Raw genomic sequence first — 20,739 nt, forward strand, 5'->3', positions numbered from 1 at the left:
TTCCAGGGGAACAAGTATGACTCTCTTAGGGTCCTCTGTGTTTATGAGAGACTCTGGAAGTGTGGATTGCAGACTGGTAATCCTTTACTCTAAGTCTAGAATCCACATATGACTGAATACATACCATGTTTGTCTTTTTTGCGACTAGGTTACCTCATTCAGAATGATTCTTCTAGTTCCATCCAGTTGCCTGAGAATTTCAAAATTCCATTGTTTTTTCCCCCCACTGAGTAGAAGTAATTGTGTAACTGTACCACATTTTCTCTATCCTTTCTTCAGTTGAGGGGCATCTAAGTTATTTCTAGGTACTGGCTATTACAAATAATGCTGCCATGAACATCATTGAACAGATATCCTTGTTTGAATATAACCTTATGGTTATATGCCTAAGAGAGGAATTTTGGGAATGCCAAATTTTGAGAATGTGGTAGACTGATTCCTGTATTCCTGAGGAATCGCCCTACTGATTTCCAAAGTGGCTGGACCAGTTGGCACTCACAGCAGGAGTGTAGGATTTTTCCTAATTCTCTGCATCCTCTCCAGCATAAAATGTCACTGGGGATTTTGATTTTAACCATTCTAACAGGAGAAAGGTAGTATCTCAGAGTTGTTTTGATTTGCATTTCCCTGACAGCTTTATTATGTGTCTGTCAGATTCCTCTATTGAGAATTGTCTATTTAGTTTTGTACCCAAATTTTTAATTGGATTATTTGGTGTTTTGGAGGATAGCTTCATGAGTTCTTTGTAAATTTTAGAGACCAGCCCTCTGTCAGATTTGGGGTTGGTTTATAGCTTTTGCCAATTTTTGGACTGTCGTTTTTGTCTTGTTGACTGTGTCCTTTGCCTTACAGAAGCTTCTCAGTTTCAGGAGGTCCCATTTATTAATTTTTTATCTCACTTTCTGCTCTACTGGTGTTATGTTCAGATAGCAGTCCCCTGTATCAATTCCTTCAAGGGTGTTACCTACTTTTGCTTCTAATAAGATCAGTGTGCTGGATTTATGGTGAGGTCTTTGATACATTTGGACTTAAGTTTTGGGCATGGCAATAGACATGGATGCATCTGCAGTCTTCTACAATCAAACATCCAGTTAGGCCAGTACCATCTGTTAAAGATGCTTTCTTTATTCCATTGTATAGCTTTAGCTTCTTTGTCATTAATCAGGTGTTCGTAGGTATGTGGGTTAATATCAGTGTTTTCAACATGATTCTATTGGTATACCTATCTATTTTTGTGCCTAAACCAAGCTGTTTTCAGGACTATAGCTCTATAATAGAGTTTCTAATCAGGGATGGTGACGCCTCCGCAAGTGCTTGTGTTGTACAGGTTGTATTGGCTATCCTGTACCTTTTGTTTTTCCATATAAATTGGGGAATTTTTGGTCAAGGTATGATAAGATTTGTGTTGGAGTTCTGATTGGAATTGCATTTAATCTGTACATTGCTTTTGGCAAGATTGCCATTTTTACTATGTTGCTCCTACCTATCCTAAAACATGGGAGATCTTTCCATTTTCTGGTATATTCTTTAATTTCTTTCTTTAGAGACTCGAAACTCTTATGATATAGGTTTTCCACTTTTTTAGTTAGCATTACCCCAAGGGATTTTACGTTGTTTGTGGCAAATATAAAGGGTGATGTTTCTCTGATTTCTTTCTCAGCACATTTGTCATGCATAAAATAGGGTTACAGATTTTTTTTGAGATAATCTTGTAACCTGCCTTTCTGCTGAAGGTTTTTATCAGTTGTAGGAGATCCCTGGTAGAGTTTTTCAGTTCCCTTATATAGACTATCATATCATCTGCAAACAGTGAAATCTTGACTTCTTCCTTTCGAATTTGTATCGCCTTGATCTCCTTTTGTTGACTTATTGCTCTATCTAGAGCTTCAAGGACAATATTAAAGAGATATGGAGAGTGTGGACCACATTGTCTTGTTCCTGTGTTTAGAGGAATAGTTTTAAGTTTCTCTCTATTTAGTTTGACATTGGCTGTTGGCTTATTGTATATTGATTTTATTTTGTTTAGGTATGTCCCTGTTATTCCTAATCTCTCCAGGACTTTTATCATGAAGGGGTGTTGAATTTTATCAAAGGCGTTTTCAGCTTCTAGCATATCTTCTGCACCAAATTTATGACACCATTTTCTGTTTGTGAGTTTATTACTAGGAAATGTCATCCTGTTTTGTAAAAGTGAAACTATATCTGAGGGTTTACTTTATTGAGAATGACATCTGCCACAGCTGTCTGTTTAACTCAGTGTGGGGCACTTGCCTAGCTTGCATGATGCCCTGGGTTCAAGCATCAGCACAGACGATAGAATGTGAAATCATAAACTTTACAAAAGAGAATCTGTCAGTAAATGGACTTCTTGCTTTCATAAAATCTACATATTTTGTCTGGTAGCTGGTTGTGACAATTTCATACATGTATGCAAATAATTTTTATCACAACCGGTTCCCATGCTGTGTACACGCTCCCTATACTTCATTTTCTCTGTCTTCCTCTTTTCCACTTATGTTGGAAAGTTGAATGATATATTTTAATTGATTTTACAGAGAGTTCTTAAGCTGCCATGTCATTTATAGAAGCCAGCAGTTTATATCCTTTACATCTTCCTGGAAGAATAGATTCTTTCAATGCAGATTGCAGGTGTCATTCCTGAGTATTTCCTAGTACTGAGAAACTTGTCAAGGCACATAGGCAATATACACAAAATCACCCAAAATCAATAGACAAAAAGTTTCCATCTACCATATTTGTGCTGCCATAATAATCTTTCTGGACCTGAATGCCTGGAGTCCACAATTTTACAGGAATTTGAATTCCTGCATTACAACGTCATGAATATTTGATTGGTGGCTACCAGGTTGAGCCTGAAATCTTATCATCTCAACTCCCCACCCTTCAAATAATCCTTCATTGAAGATGAGAATAACATATAAGAGGGGGAAATAGAAAGCAAATTTAACTTCACAAATTATATATTGATGTAAATCAATTTTTTGTCAAATCAGAAGGAAAATCATGTGATCAGAACAAAGCCAAAGATAAGTATTAATGGAATGACAATGTTCTTCCTTGAGGAAAGATGATTTTGGAAAGAATCAAGTCCTGCCCTAAACCAGGCTATCAAACATAGCAAGGTCCCAGAAGATCTTCCATGTAATATGACAAATAATTGCAAAATTTGCATAGAAAAATGTACCAGATTGTTAATGATCAGATGGAAAGGTCTGACAAGGCTTTGGTCTGGTGATTGCAGCTCAAATTTGCTCATTTAAAGTAAGGTAAACACAGAAGTTAGAAGAGTAGCAAATGGGGACATTAAGAATTATTTTATTGCAAAGGACCAGTAAGTTGAAAAAGAGGCATACACGTGCCTGCAAAAATCATATAAGACAAACAAAATTCTGTTTATGGGGGAATATGTATGCTTGCAAATGCACTCAGTGCATAGTACATACATTCTAAATAATAGCCGCCATTAAGATCAATTTAAAAAATCTGAGGAAGGAAAATGACAAAGCTTTTCAGGTACCCTGCCTTATAGATTAAGACTGTACCTCAAAACAGCAACAAAATTATTTTTCAGGGGAAAGTAATTTTAAATGTATTGAATAACATGGGGACATTATGAGAAAAAACTATGATGAGGGAGAGAATCAGCTATGTGCTTCAAATAGTTGAGTATCCACATAGAAAAAACTTTGCCTCAATGAGGACAAGTCTCCCGCAGCACAAGGCTTAAGGGGGAGTGAACAGGATCAGTGGACTAAGCCTATTCTAAAGTGGTAAAACATAATTACCTGGGACTGATGAGAGGGAGAAAACACATAATAATAAACTGAATTTCAATTTTACTGCCAATCGGGAATACTTGTTACTTAGAGCTGCATGCAAGGTTGCTCCCTGGCTGGCCATTCTGACATTCCAAGCCTGGGTATAACTGGTTTTTCATGACTCTTCCTTATTGTATACTGAAGAAATAATTTGTCACCCCCAAAATATTATTCCCATTTGTTCAGAGTTTTTCCTCTGGGAGGAGATGTGTCTCTAAGTAGAAGAGAGTGCAACAAAGAGAGAAAGCTATGTGTTGAGAGAGTTGTACACAATACCGGACAGGAGATGTGTGCAAAGAAAATCAAGAAACATGTGCATAGAAGCCTGAGAAAGGGATGAGCAGGCTGTAAGGGGAGATGTAGCTGATTGTTAAAGAAAAGTTTGACAGAAGACAGAAGTGTTAAAGATGTTAAGTAGAAGTGAAAGAAAACTATGAAGTGATTTACCTAGGTGGTTACAGATATCTGACAGATGTGCTGTATAGAAGAGAGACATGTATGTTAGAGAGATTTATATGAGGAAGAGATGTGGCTGTGTGGTGAAAGCTGTAACTCCGTGGTTACTTGTAGCTAGGTGGAGGCAAGAAAGTTTAAGCTACACAGAAGAGAGGTGTGACTGTGCAGAGATTCAAGGCTTTGCAGTAGAGAGATGCATTATGTAATGGAAGATATGTGGTTATATTGTTAAATGTAGCTATGTGGAGATAGAGATTTTTCAAAATGAGATTTGTCAGATGAATTAAAAGAGAAAATTTCAATCAGAAAATATGTATTTCCTTATTTCACATCAAGTAGAAAAATATAGTCCTAGAAGAATTTGTGGAATTTTTTCTATACTCTTGGAGCAGGCTTTCCTGTAGACAACTGGTCTTCAGCTAATTTTACGTTCTTGTTCTATATGCCACATAAGTACCTGATTGTACAGTGGGAATAGGCTTGCAATCTGAATTGCAGCTAACTGAATCTGATTGAACTTTTTCTTACTTTGCTTTGATTATCTAGTTTCTGAGTAACTTCTGAGTCAGATGTTTGAAGTATCACAAAGTAACCTTTTGGGATCTGTATGTGTCAAAATCTCCAATTTGTAAGGAAAATGTAGAAAAGGAAGGATATCTCCTTAAATATAGACGAAGCACTTCTGCGGGAAGGCAAAAGTGATGCATAAAAAATTTTCAATGATCTAATATCTCCAAATTGTGCAAGTATTTATATTTCCCTAAGTGTGCAACATCCAAATATCAAAACCAAAAATGACAGGACAACCATCATATGTCTCAACTTTATTGGAAATTGTTAAGCAGCTCTTATGGCTTTATGACTTTTTCAATTTCTATTTGATATGGCTGAACCAGCACTGTGCAAGTAAATATAGGAAAAATTATTCAGGTGGTTTTTTTTAGAATAATCATCTAGGATGCATCAGTTATACAGAATACAAAATAAATTTTTCATAAGGTACAAATTCTGGGGCAGGATACGTGATATGTAGAATTCTCTATTTTAGATACAGATTTTGTATTATATCTATGATTATAATGCACTCTATTAACTAAAATAAATTAAATTACTGTCAAGTTTAAAAAGAGATGAATATGTATCTATACATATCTATCTAACTATCTATCTATCTATATATGTATATATATATATATATATGCACAAAGTATGATACAAGACATTGAGGAAACAAGAATTTCTTGGTTAGTTGAGTTCTTTTTCCTGTTGTGAAAATTAGTTCCAGCTTGTTTTCTTGTCTGCTGACTACATTGTTATTTACTGGCAAGTATTCTAAGAATAGTTAGAGTTGTCAATTGTTGTTCTTCATTTTACTATCTAGAAAATTTTATTTGGAATTCTTACTCTCAGACTGCTTAGTACTTAATAATCAAGAGGTTTTCTACATGGATGAGAAATTTTGAATACAATTAAATTCACACATTCAAATATCTTATTGCTTTTTGAATAAAGACTATTAGGCTATTGCTTTTCTCTCCATTAAGTCTCCAATGACATATATAAGTGGAGTGGTGTAAGAATGAAGAAAATACATAAAGATAAAAAAGGGCCCAAAAGTAAAGCTGTGATCTGGTGTTCCAAGTTCTCTGGATAGAAACAACCACACCCAGTAATCTCTGTGCCTGTAATACCTACATACAAATAGATTCAAAGAGTTATTACATATTGATTATATTTGAGTGGCAGGGTTATTATCTAAACCTTTACAGGTAGGCATTTTTGGCTTATCTCAGTAATTTCAGACTCTATAATCTTCAACTGTTAAGGAAAAAGTATCTGAAGATAGGAAAATATCTGGAGAATGTTTACATAAACCCCACATAAACACAGAAGGATTTACAATGTTCATAGCTTCATTTGATGAGGGAAAATAATTTTCAGTTAGTTTACATTTTTGCTGTGTCTCAGTGTCTGGTTTGGGACCTATGTAGGGGAAGCTATAGCAATGCCATCTTAGGGGCTGGCTACAGGTGTGCCTGACCACGCTTGTGAGGGCGTGGTCAGAGTGATGTAGTGTGACTGCATTTGCAGTTTTGGTTTCTTTTTGCTTGTTGCTGTACAGGCTGCTGCTACCGGCTGGCTAGGTCGCTCTGTAAGTAAGGCTTTTCCCTATTAAATACCCTTATATTTCTACCTGACTCCGTATTTGTAATTTCCCACTATAGACCTAACTCTGTAAACAGCTTAACTTTGCTCACAAACCCACTCAGGTCTTCACATATCCAAGCCTTCTTTCCCCCACACACTTACTTCTAATGATGCAAACTATTATAGTTTTCTTGAAGTTATTTGTTTTGTATTTTCAGTTCATAATGTCTGGCAATTTTTGTATAGCAATTCCTGACTCTTATTACCCTACAATAGTATAAAAGGAATGTTCACCAATCCTAGTCAGCAGTAATTGAACACAAGCTATATAGTATTTATTGATAATTGAGAAAATGGTAATAAACATTAAGTTTTAGAAAGCTATATTACATTCTATAAAACTGCAAGCAATAGAAATACAATGATAGTTATATGAGAACTATTATCAATAAGAGTTCAATATTCTGTTCCATAAAATATAACCAAGATTCTGCAGTGATGTCATATTGGATGGTTATCAGTAAATTTACACTGGCATAACAATTCACATTTTAAATTACTTGTGATTTCAACTATTATCAAATTTATCCTATAATACTTTAATAAATGATTTCATGGTAGTACAGAGAGATATATTGCTGCATATGTAGATTGTTTTCAAAATATTTCTGTGAAGAGCTATTTTATTTCTTGGAATAATGCTTTTAAAATGACAATGATCCTAAGGCTCCATAATGCCACTCATCTAACTCAATAAAGTTTCAGCATATGATAAAAGGTTTCTTGAACTACTTACAATGTAAAGAACCTTATTTTTGTATGATTTTGGGGAAAGGAATTCCTTTTTGAGTTGGTCTCTTTCATGAATTTTCAAATGTGCTCTAAATTTTGAGTTTCATTTAAAAAATTTAAAACACTATACATTTGTTATATTTCTTTCCATTGGCGATGCTCTGTTGGGTTTGACTATCTGGGCACTCCATGAATCTTGCCATATTTTTAATATTGTGTGTGTACTTCTAGTATGGATTCTGTGATGATCATTAAGACTTAAGCACCCAGAAGTGGTTTTCCCAAGTGCTTCACATTTATAAGCTTTCTATAATATATGGATGTAGTGAGTTTTTGCACAGATGAGTCATGGAAAAAGGACATACCATGTAACAGACTTGTGAAATATTAGGATTGTGACTTCTCTGGATGTTCTGTGTTTTTAAACATGAGAATCATTAGGCACACAACTTGCCACACTTTGTATATTTTAACATTTTTTCATAGAAAATTCATTGATGAAATATAGTGAGCTCTTAGTAATGATTTGCCACATGCTTTTAAATTTCAAAGCTTCTATCCAGTATGTAGTTTTTGATGAATGTGAAGTGTTGGGCTCTATTTAAAGGAATTGTCTCATACATTACACTTATGTGGTTTCTCTCCAGTGTTTATTGTTTGAGGAAGCTGAAGTTTTGAGCTCTGTTTAAAGGACTTTCCACAATCTGAATATTATTACGTTTTCTCTCCAGTGTATATTCTTTGATGAGCTTGAAGATTTGAGTCTTTTGTACATGACTTCCCACATACATTACAGTTGTCAGGGTTCTTACCAGTATGTACCTTTTGATGAACTTGAAGTTGTATGCTCTTTTTAAAGGATGTTCCACAATCTGAACATTTGTAAGGATTCTCTCCAGTGTGTATTCTTTGATGTTCTTGAAGTTGTGTCACCTTTTAAAGGACTTTCCACAACCAGAACATTTGTAAGGTTTTTCCCCATTGTGTATTCTTTGATGACATTGAAGATGTGTGCTCCTTTTAAAGGAATTTCCACAATCTGAAGATTTGTAATGTTTCTCTCCAGTGTGTATTCATTGATGAACTTAAAGACTTGAGTCAACAGTGACTGAATTTCCACAATCTGAAGATTTGTAAGGTTTCTCTCCAGTGTGTATTCTTTGATGAACTTTAAGATTTGAGCCATCAGTAAATGACTTTCCACAATCTGAACATTTGTAAGGTTTCTCTCCAGTGTGTATTCTTTGGTGAACTTGAAGACATGTGCTTCTTTTAAAGGACTTTCCACAATCTGAACATTTGTAAGGTTTCTCTCCAGTGTGTACTCTTTGATGAACTTTAAGGTTTGAGGCTTTCTTAAATGACTTGCCACATATTTTACATTTATAAGGGTTTTCTCCATCATGGATCCTTGGATGAATTGAAAATGTTGAACTCTGAGTAAAAGTCTTGTCACATACTTCAGACATTGAAAACTTTTCTTTTCGACTGTCTGTATTGGGAATATAATTGTCATTATAGGATTTGAAGGGAAGCATCTTTATACAGTATGTTATCCCTCTTGACCACATGACAAATCTTTTGAAAAATATAAGGCACACTATTTTGTGGATGCTTGTTAAAATATGTATATGTGTAAAAATAATTTAACTGTGATTAGAAATAGATGATATAGAGGTAGGCCATGCCCTTTTGTATGCTGTGACCATATGTTTCCCTTTGTTTTTTCTTTTCTATTATTTATTGTTAAAACAATGTTATTTTATATACCAGTGCCAGTTTCCTCTTCCTGGAATACTATCACTCCCCCACCTTCTCTCAACCCCACTGACATCCTATCCTCAGAGTGGTTGATACCTTCCATGGGGAATCATCAAAGCCTGCCACATAATTTGGGGCATGTCCAAAGCCTTTCCCTCTGTATCTAGGTGGGGTCCCAAAAAGCCAGTTCATACACTTGTGATAATTACTGATTCCAATGCCAGCAGCCCAATAAGCTGCCCAAACTCCTAACTGTCACCCACATTCAGGGCGCTGATTCAGTGTTATGCAGGTTCCCCAGCTGTCAAGACTAGACTCACTGAGGTCCCACATGCTTGGTTCAGCTGTTTCTGTGTGATTCCCCAACAGGATCATGACTCCATTGCATATATTAGCACTCCTGCCTCTCTATAACACAATGTTTAGATGTTGATCTCTGCATCTGGTTACATCAGTTAGTGGATGAAGGCTTCATGATGTTAAATTTGGTAGTAATCAATTTGATTTTATGGAAAGGTCAGTAATATACCCTTTAAATTATTGCTTAGCTTCATCACTTGGGTGTCTCTTGTGGATTTTTGGGAATTTCCTTAGTGTTAGATATCTTGTCAACCTTTTAATGCCTCCCATTAAGAAAGTTTCGCATTCCTCCTTCTCTATTTCTGTCTTTCCCTCATCTTTATATTTCGGATCACTCATCTTCTCCTCCCTCTTACTGTTCTCTGCTGCTCACTCTATGACTACCCACTTCTCTCCCGCCACTCACAAATAGGCCAGAAGATCTTGTGTATTTCCTCTTCTGGGTGGAATCCATATTTTCTCTTATCAATTGATGAATAAAGAATTTATTGGACAATGGAAAGGCAGAATTTAGCTAGGCATTAATGTCAAACAAAAAGGCAGGGAGAAGGAAAACTTTGTGAAGAAACAACATGTAGCCCTCAGTATCACCTAGTCAAGCCAAAGCCATAGATTAATATAAATGGGTGACATAGGAAAACCTCTAACACAACATCTGCCACCATTGGAGCCTTGTCCCCACCCACAACAGGAGAGGTGAATGCCTTTGCCCCAACTGGAGCCCCTTATATTTTTGACCTTAATTGCCTGGGTCACATGGTACTCCTCACCCCTGCTCAATGAATCCTCAGACACCTGGATGCAGCTTACCCACACAACAAATCATCCACCATTACATCTGTTGTCATTGAACCGTTTTTCCCCATCTCCACCTAGAGAGGTGAGTGACACACTCATCCTGAGCACTGGCTGGTGGCCTTTGCCTCTAGATCCTAGTTGCCAGGGATATATCACCTGTCCATCCTATCTCCTTAAGACCCAGGCAACTGGGGACAGCATTCCCACAAGCCAAAACATCCAACAAATTTTTAATACAAAGTATCCAGGAAAATCTTTGACATTGCAAAAAAAAAAAAAACAAAACAAAACAGAAAATAATAGTTATAATACAAAGTGAAGATGTCCATCTCCAGGTCAAAGAAAACATATTCAAAAAATTATAGAAAAACACTTTTCTAACCCAATCAATAAAATGCCTATGAAAAGAAAAGAAGCTTACAGAAAACCAAATATACTAGACCCCAAAACATTACCCTCCAAAATATTAATCAAAACAAAACATACAAAATAAATACAGAATGTTAAAGGCTGCAAAGGAAAAAGACCAAGAAACATAGAAAAACAGACAGATCACAATTATACCTGACTTTTCAATGGAAAATCTGAAAGCCAGAGGATTTCAATACATGTTCTAGAGAGACTAATCCTTCAAAGCTATCAATTACTTTAGAGGGAGAGAATCATAAATTTTATGACAAGACCAGATTTAAAAACCTATCCCAATATCCAGCCTTACAGTAAGTACTGGAAGAGAAACTCCAATCTAAGCAAGTTAGCTACAACCATAAAAACATTCAAAATAGATAATACCACATTACCAAAATTCGAAAAAAGGGAAACACACACACACACACACACACACACACACACACACACACACACGACAAAATACCACAAATAACAACAAATCCAAAAATAAAAACGAATCAACAGTGAAATGTTGTCAAAAATTATTAATATCAATGGTCTCAGTTTGCCTATAAAAAGACACAGGTTATTAGAATTTACAAGAACACAGAATCTATCCTTCTCCTGCATATAAGAAATACAATTCAACTGCAAAGATAAAATTACCTCAGAGTAAAAGTTTGAGAAAATTTTTCTAATCAATTGGATCTAAGAAAGAAGTTGGTGTAGTTACCCTAATATGTAAAAAATTGGACATCAAAGTAAAATCAATTAAAAGAGATGAAGAAGGTCATTTCATATTTATCAAGGGAAGAGTTGACCAAGATGAAATCTCAGTTCTGTATATCTCTGCCCCAAATACAAATACATATATTTGAAAGAGAAATCTTACTAAACCTGAAGGCACACATTAAACCCCTAGAGTAAGAGTGAAATACATTTACACCCCACACGCACCACTGAACCAGACAACCAGACAAAACCCTAATAAAGAAATAAAGGAACTGACAGAAGATATGACTCAAATGGTTTTGACAGACATCTGCAAAACATTTTATGCAAACAAAAAAGAGCATACCTTTTTCTTAGTACCCAATGGAACCTACTCTAAAACTGACCACATAGTCAGCAACAAAGCAAACCTCAAAAAATAAAGTAAAATTGGAATAACATGCTGTCTTATTAGATCTCCATTATTTAAAGTTAGAATTCAAAAAGAACACAAATTGAAGAATGCCTACAAAATGATAGAAATTGAAAAATGCTCAATTGCATCACACTCAGTCCAGGAAGAACCAAAGAAATTAATTAACGACTTCATAGAAATCAATGAAACACAACATACACTAATGTATGGGAAACATTAAAAGCAATGCTAAAAGGAAAGTTCATAGCATTAAAGTCATACATAAAAGAAATGGAGAACTCCAACACTGGTGGCTTAGCAGAACAACTGAATGCTCTGGAAGGAAAAGAATCAAACTCATCCACGAGAATTAGACATCAGCAAATTAAATTGAAGGCTGAAACCCATAAAGGAGAAACAAAGAAAACACTATAGTAAACAACTGAAACAAAGAGCTGGTTCTTCAAGAATATCAGTAAGATAGACAAATCTATATTGATCTAACCAAATCACACAGAGAGAACATGCAAATTAACAAAATGAAAAGGCAAACATAACAACAAACACCGAGAAAATGCAGAGAATAATCAGGTGAGAACTTAGAAAACCTGTATTCCAAAAAATTGGAAAATTTTAAAGGAAATGAACAGTTATCCGGGTTTATATCACTTACCAAATTTAAATCAAGTAGAGATAATCAATTTAAGTGGACCTATAGCCCTTAATGATAAAGTATCAGTGATCAATAGTCTCCCAACAAAAATAGCCCAGGGCCAGAGGGTTTCATAGTAGAATTCTACCAGAAATTCAAAAAAGAGCTAAAACTGATATTACTAAAATTATTCCACACAATAGAAGCAGAAGGGTCATTTACACCTCTGTTTATGAAGCAACAAATAACTTGGGACACAAACCACACAAACACACAACTAAGAAAGAGAACTTCAGAACAATCTCCCTCATGAAAACTGATGTAAAAATACACAATAAAATACTGGCAAGTCGAATCCAGGAACACATCAAAATATCTTCTACCATGATCAAGTAGGTTTCACCCGGAGATGCAGGGGTGATTCAACATACAATAATACATCAATGTAATCCACCATATAAACATACTATAAAAGACAATAAAGCATGTGTTAATCACACTAAATGCTTTAAATGCCTCTGAAAAATATTCCAGTCGTCTTCAAAGTAAAGATCTTGGAGAGAACATGGATAACACTAACATAAGAAAACATGATACAGGCAACATACAGCAAGCCACCAGTGAAGATCAAACAAATTGGAGAGAAACTCAATGTGATTCCTTGAAAATCAGCAACAACTCAAGTTTGTCCACTCTCTCCATATGTCTTAAATATTGTTCTTGCTGTTCTATCTAGAGCAATGACAAGAAAAGATCAAATGGTTAAAAATCAAAAGGGAAGAAGTCAACCTTTCAATATTTGCAGATGATATGTGAGTTTACATAAGTAACCCCAAAAATTCTTTCAGGGAACACCTACATCAGATAAATACCTTTAACAAAGTGGAAGGATACAAGATAAAATAAAAAATAATCAGTAGCCCTAATATATAAAGAAGATAAATGATCTGAGAAAGAAATCAGAGAAGCATTGCCCTTTAAAATATCAACAAACAGCCAAAAATATGTTGGGGTTTCTCTAACCAAAAACATGAACGTCCTGTACGACAAGAACTTGATTCTTTTAAGAAAGAAATTAAAAGTAATACCAGAAAATAGAAAGATCTATCATGCTCTTGGGTAATTAGGGTAAACATGGGGAGATGTGCAATCATACAAAAAGCAATCTGCATATTCAATGCAATCCCCATTTAAATCCAGGTGCAATTCTCCAAAAATCTCGAAAGAAAAATCCTCAAATTTATATGGAAAAACGAAAAAACAAGGATAGCCAAAGTACCTGTGCAATAAAGGAACTTTAAGAGCATCACTCTCTCTGACTTTATCATCTATTATAGAGCTATAGCAATTACAACAGCTTGTTATTGGCACAAAAAAAGACAGGAAGAACAATAGAATTTAATTGAAATCTCTGACATAATCAATCCACTTATGTCCACTGGATTTTTTGACAAAAAGCTAAAATTATACACTGGAAAACAAACATCTTTGACGATTGTTGATCACATAACTGAATGCTGACATATAGAAGATTTTGTATCCAGCCACACTGAAATTCTTAGGAGAGAAATTGGAAGGACCCTGGAACAATTTGGGAGAGGAGAATGTGTCCTAACTATAAAGTCAGCAGCACATTCACTGAGATCTACATTTAATAAATGGTACCTCTTGAAAATGAGAAGCTTCCTTAAGACAAATGACTTAGTCAGTCAACAAGACAAATCAGCAGCCCACAGAACTGGAAAACAGCTTCATCGAACACACATCTGAAAGAAGGCTGATTTCCAAAATATAGAAGGAACTCAAGAAGCTAGGCACCAAAACACCAAATAATCCAATTAAAATTTGGGGAACAGAATTAAATAAAGATTTTTTAATAGAGGAATCTAAAATGGCCAAAAGGCACTTTAGGAAATGCTCAGCATCCTTAGCCATCAGAGAAATGCAAATCAAAACAACCCTGAAATACCATTTTGCACCTGCCAGAATAGCTAAAGTCAAAAATGTTAATAAAAGCTTATTCTGGAGAGGATGTGGAGTGAAGGGAACATTCTTCCATTGCTGGTGGGAGTGCAACATAGTGCAGCCCATTTGGACATCAGTTTTGCAGTTAATCAGAAAATTTGGAATTGATGTACATCAAGACACAGCAATACCACTCTTGAGCATATACCCAAAGATGCACATTCATACCACAAAGACATCTGTTCAACTATGTTAATACCAGAATTAAGAGTAATAGCCAGAACATGGAAGCAATATATATGCTCCTCAATTGAAGAATAAATAATGAAAATGTGACACACATACACAGTTGACTACTGCTTGGTGGTTAAAACAAATGACATCTTGAAATTCCTTAGCAAATGAATAAAAAGAGAAAATACTGCCCTGCCTCCGGTAACTTAGGCATAAAAATACAACCATGATATGCCCTCTTTCATATGTGGATATTAGATAAAGGAAAGGATAACCAGCCTAAAATGTATAATTTAAAGAAGCTAGGAAACAAGGAGTACCATAAGAGAGACAAACATGAACCCCAGAGAAGGAGAAATGGTCCATATTTGAATAAACTGGGAGCAGTGTCACATGGAGCTGGGATATAGGAGAGAGAGGAGTGGCTTTGGAGGAGATGGCGGAGAATCTGAGGGATCAGGAAGGTCGAGTTGGGCAAAGAATAGAGAAGGAGAGCCATGATAGTGAAACATTGTTAGAGGGAGCTATTATGGGTGTCAAATATAAACTAGCACTAGGGAAATTTCCAGAAATCCACAAGGATGACCCCATCTAAGTGTCCAAGCAATATTGTAGAGACCACCATAAATGCCCTTCCCCTATAATGAGGTTGATGACTAATTTATTCCATTAGAGAGCTTATATTCAGTAGCTGATGAAAGCAGATATTCAATGTTAAGCACTGAGCTGAACTCCAGGAGTCCATTTGTGGAAAAGTAAGAAAGATGAGCAAAGAGTTCAAGAACATGTTGGGGAAACCCACAGAAACAGCTGCCCTTAACATGTGGGAGTTCATGTACTGCAAGTTGACATCTAGGACATCGGAGTAAAACCCAACTTGGCCTCTGAAATTGGGTGTCAATTTTGGTCACTGGGCAGTCTATGGGCCAGTGGCATTTGAATCAATATTTATCCCTATTACTTATAGTGGTGTATTGGTGTCCTTTCTCAACCAAGACATGGGTGGGTTGTGTTCTGCCCCCAGGAATGGGACAGAGTTGATGATTCCCCATGAGAGGCCTAACCCTCTCTAAGGATTAAATGGAGGTGGTGTGAAGGTACACATTTAGGGAGAGTAAGGGGAGGTGAGGGAGAGGGAAATAAGATTTCTACATAAGGTGAAATTATTTAATTTATGTGGAAAGTAAGAAAAACAGAAAATGATTAATTTCTTAGAGAGAATTAGCCAATAAGAAGCCTAAGACCTTAGCCAAACAATTATAAGTAAAGATTAATCCTCATAGTGGTTATTTCAAAACCAAATTGTGGACCCAGAATACAGAGAGAAAGTAATCTAGTAGGACCATTTCCCAGACAGAGAAATGTCTCCTCCACAACTGGTACCAATGGACTGGAGGAATAGCTCAGCCATTAAAGGCCAGGCTCACAACCAAAAATAAAATAGGTACCAAGATTTGATAAAAATTGCTACATAAAGCCTAAATAAACCTTTTTGGTAGCCACAAATTTTCAGATAGACTCTATTGCTGCTGGTGATAAGATGCAAGGCGCTTTTAAGAAATGGTTTCTTCCTGCTGTGGCATTCAGGCTTGAACAGAGCATGGCAGATTCATGCCATAGTACACATAGACTTTTCCAAGCCAAGCAGTATGCAACATGGCAAAAAAAAACCTTGATGGCATTCCACATACTGCTTCCCAGAGCTGGTATTTCTTTGACATATGGAAAGAGAGAAAGGGAAGTAACCATTATCCAGGGTTAACACAAGCATGGATTACTTTCTTAAAAACACTCATTTTCATAAAATCAATTGTGGATACCCAATAAGGACATATTCATACAAAAAGAAATGTAAATATGTTACATAGTGTTTAAAAGACGTACATAAACTTGATAGAAAAAGAGTAAAGAGCCAGGCATTGGTGGTGCACGGCTTTAATCCCAGCACTCGGGAGGCAGAGGTAGGTGGATCTCTGTGAGTTCAAGACCAGCCTGGTCTACAAGAGCTAGTTCCAGGACAGCCTCCAAAGCAACAGAGAAACCCTATCTCGAAAAACCAAAAAAAGAAAAAGAGTAAGGGTCAGAGATTAAAGAGTAATTTAAGATAATTAAATATGGTGCTTTAAAAAGTACAAAAAAGAAAGCAATTGATGCCCTTTGCCAGTATCAGACAAAAAATGATCTTCAAATTTCCTTCCTCACTGAAATGTCGTCGAATACTCTATGTATGTAGGCTGAAGATGGAAGCTCCAACATTACAGAGGAACTTTGTGTGACTATACAGGCAGCAAGATGTCTCTGACAACTCTATAGATTTAAAAGTTAAGTACAACCCACTCTCTGTTTACTTATATCATTTTATATCCTTCTGGGTTCTTTGATGGAGTTGAGTTGTTGAGTTGAGTTGAAGACATAAATTTAAGATTTTCCCTTAGATATAATAAAAGATAAATTATACATAGAATTTTAGACACACAAAGACAGGATAAATGACAAACTGTTAACATTAGATTTTGTCAAATGTAAATATGCTAAATATTATAAATATAAATCTTACTTGATAAGAATTTTATTATGACAAAGTTAAAACTTTCTTTTTAATTAGACAGAAAAGAGGAGATCATGGAGGATGTCCTTTAGCATACACACACACACACACACACACACACACACACACACACACATATATATATATATATATATATATATATATATATATATATATTATTGTTTTATGAATAAAGACTTTTGGACAATATATAGGCAGAATTTAGCGAGGAAGAGATTCTGAACAAAGAGGTAGTTAGAAGGAAGACAGATGCCAAGTAGCTGCCAAGAAGCAGGACTCCAGGTCATTACCTATGTAATCCAAAGCTACCGATTAATATAGAGGGCTTAATTTACAAGAAAAGAACCCTAGCAAATAAGAAGACTAAGCTCGTGGACAAAAAATTATAATTAGTTATTAAGACTCAGAATCTTTCTTTCATAAGTGACTCTAGGGACATGGTTGGTAGAGAGAAAACAGTCTAGAAGGATCAAAAACAGATGAGGGAACATCTGCCTCTACAGCGTAGACAATATCCAAAGTTAAAATCATGTGCCAACAAACAAAATCTCTGGTATAAGTAATGACCTATATTATTTTCTGTTGTTACAACACAAACATAGATGATATTGCCCTTGTAATTATTTATGCTCAAGAGTTCAATGATGATGCCAGAATATTGAAAAAATTGAATGGATTTATATCAAATTTGTACTCAACTGGATACATTCAAGTGCTTGAAAGTACTATATTTGCTACACAAGGAGAGCATAGTCATCAATTTTCCAAGTTATGGACCACGTGGCCACAGATGTTGACTAGGCTAGAAGAGATATACAAAACTGGCACAGATGTTTTCACAATAACTAATAAATGTTTGACTATTTTACTGCCAACTCCATTATTAGAAACCGTATTTGACACTGTTATTTGAGCCAAGAAACTGAGACCAAACTGGCTCAGGCACTAGAATAAAAACTATTGTTATTCCACTAAAGGAACATGGCACCAAACTAATATACTGCTGAACCCATAGATTGTTGGCTTTCTCATACTTCACTAGAAAAGTTTATTATTCAGATTTTGGAAAATTAAGCTATAACTGGGATTCTTTTTTCCTACCACTCCAAACATGGTGCAGGCACCAATGAATAAATGAATTCAGAGAGAACATAAAGGAAAGAAACTGTAAATGAATGACTTAATGAAGCAGAAGCTTACAAAAAGTATAGGACCCAGGAACATACAATTACCAAGTTTGTGACAGAAAGGCCAAAACCCACACAAGCTCAAGACAACCAAAATGTCAGCTTCTTCATGGAAAGGAGATCTAAAGACATAAATCATAGATAGGAACATATATGTGGTCCCTGATGCCCAGGAGTAGTAAAATCTGTTTTTCTTTTGCTTAATCCAGGATATAGCAATATATTCAAATACTTTTCTTCCAAAATACTTGGCCAGAACACATTTTCCTCTATTTTTTATGTATTTTCTGATCGTGTGCTAATAAAATAAGATGGGTTAGGGAAGTAATGACGCTGGGTTCATGTAATAAAGTGATGGTAGGCAAGGAGGTAAAGAAAAAAAAATTGATGCAGATATATTGCAAAAATGTTCAAAAATATAGAAAAATACTAGAAAATATAATCCATTGTTCACTGATATATTTCAGAACAATTCACATATATATTAGAATATGAAATAAAGCCATACATACATTGCCAAAATGCTATGGGAAAAATAAATATTATCGAGTGACTATTCTGATGAAATGAAGGAAAACAATGTAGCAATCTCTGTGTGCCAGAACCTAGTATACAATCATGAATTGAATACTTGTACATAACTTCAAATAAGAAGCAGGGCTAATCAAACTGCAGTTGTTGGACATTTATTGTTTTGTATTTCACACATGAACCATTGTTCCCTTTCAATTTACCTGGTTCCAGGACTTCTGAGTCCTTTATATTCACCATCCAGGGTTCTTTATTTTATTCAAGACAGGTGACTAACTCTGGTTTTGATACAGAAAGTCCTATGAATTATAAGAGACATGTGAAAATTTCTTTACATAATGTAGAAAATATTTGGTTTACAACACAGGCTTGTACACAGTGATCATAAAGGAATGTATAGAAAGACTCTTAAGTGAAGTCCTATCAGTACATAGTTGACAGGTGTTTAAAACTTTTAAGAAATTAATTTTAATTTTGTATACCTTCAACTTTCCTTCCATTAAACATTTTCAAATATATAATTGTTGGATTCAAATTGTATTCACACTTCACTGCACCTGAATGACTGCAAAATTATCATAGGGGATTGACTTATATGTTAGCCTAAATTAAAAGATCATTTAAAATAATATAAGAAAAAATAGCCAATATTTTACTCACCAATGTCAAGGAATAATTGGGAGCTGGTAATTATTCATAGAAAACAATTTAAAATTATAATACAGGAAGTTAGACATTCCTAGGGTTAAGCAGTAATCAGAAAATGATTTATTCTCACCTACAGAAACCAGGTTGCTGTAATTCTCCAACATGACAAATCTGTACAAATCCCTCTGAGAAGTATTCAAGCATTCCCATTCCTCCTTAGAGAAATTGATGGCCACATCCTCGAATGTCAACAGACTCTGAAATCAAAATTGTTTCTCGTTATAATGATGGTTTAAGACCTTAATTTTCCCCACAGGAAAGATTATTTAACTAAAGAGCTGCTGTACTAACAGTAATTAATCTGAAATTTTCAAATCAATAACTTATGAGAGAGGATGTTGTGACTTTTTAAAAGAGAACAAAGTACCCAACATCTAAAATCCTCATCAATTTTGTGCCTTTTCTCAATGATAAATATCGTCTGAAGTTGTCCTCAGTAGGAATTGGGTATCAATATTAATCTCTCGTATCAGAAATTTTGTAAATCCTTCAGAGTATGCATGGATATAGATATGCCATACTGGGAAACAAGAGGCAGGGAAGGGTGGAAAGTGAGATACAGCATAGAAATGAGAGTGCTAATAAAGAATCTCTGTTGAAAATACAATAAAACCTGAAAACAGATTTCTTACAATGAGGAACTACAGTGAATGTTGATCTGTGCAAATACATTATTTCTCTGTGGACTTTAGACCTGTCACATTCTTGTGCATACGTTTACCTGAGAACAAGCCATCTTCAATCCCCTTCTTTATGGATATTTTCAATGAATTTATCTTCAAGTTTTACCTTCCTGATACTATTCTGTGTGTAAGGTGAAGGAACTTCATTCCATGCTACCACACTCAGAGCCTGGAAAGCAGATTAAAAAATATCCTCACTTTGTGACTTGTTCCACAACAGAGATGCAAAAATTACGAACTTTTACAGAGTGACCAACTCTTAGGTTTTCCTCTGTTGCATTTGTAGGATCTATTATTCCAGCAGATAATGGTTATCTACCACCTGGTTTGGGGAATTCAGCAAACTGCTTTACACTTTGCACACACTTTTCCAATTGACTTTGATGATCAAATGAATCCCAACTGACACATGTATTTCAAATAGTCAATGGAATTTGAGGGGTAGCCACAGGTGATTAATTAATATATTTCTTGCAGGCAAGGCACAGTGGGGAACTGATGCTTTGTTAATGTCTCCAATAATCATTCCTTTTCATTTCC

The 20,739-nt window shown here is 35.3% G+C and overlaps 1 pseudogene; it reads right to left on the reverse strand.

Annotated features, from left to right (window-relative positions):
- LOC113838800 overlaps window positions 1-20,252 on the reverse strand; it is a 40,281-nt pseudogene extending 20,029 nt beyond the window's left edge.
- Between the last annotated feature and the right edge of the window lie 487 nt (window positions 20,253-20,739).

The sequence above is a fragment of the Cricetulus griseus genome, chromosome 9 (assembly GCF_003668045.3).
Source record: "Cricetulus griseus strain 17A/GY chromosome 9, alternate assembly CriGri-PICRH-1.0, whole genome shotgun sequence".
In the NCBI taxonomy this organism is placed as follows: domain Eukaryota; kingdom Metazoa; phylum Chordata; class Mammalia; order Rodentia; family Cricetidae; genus Cricetulus; species Cricetulus griseus.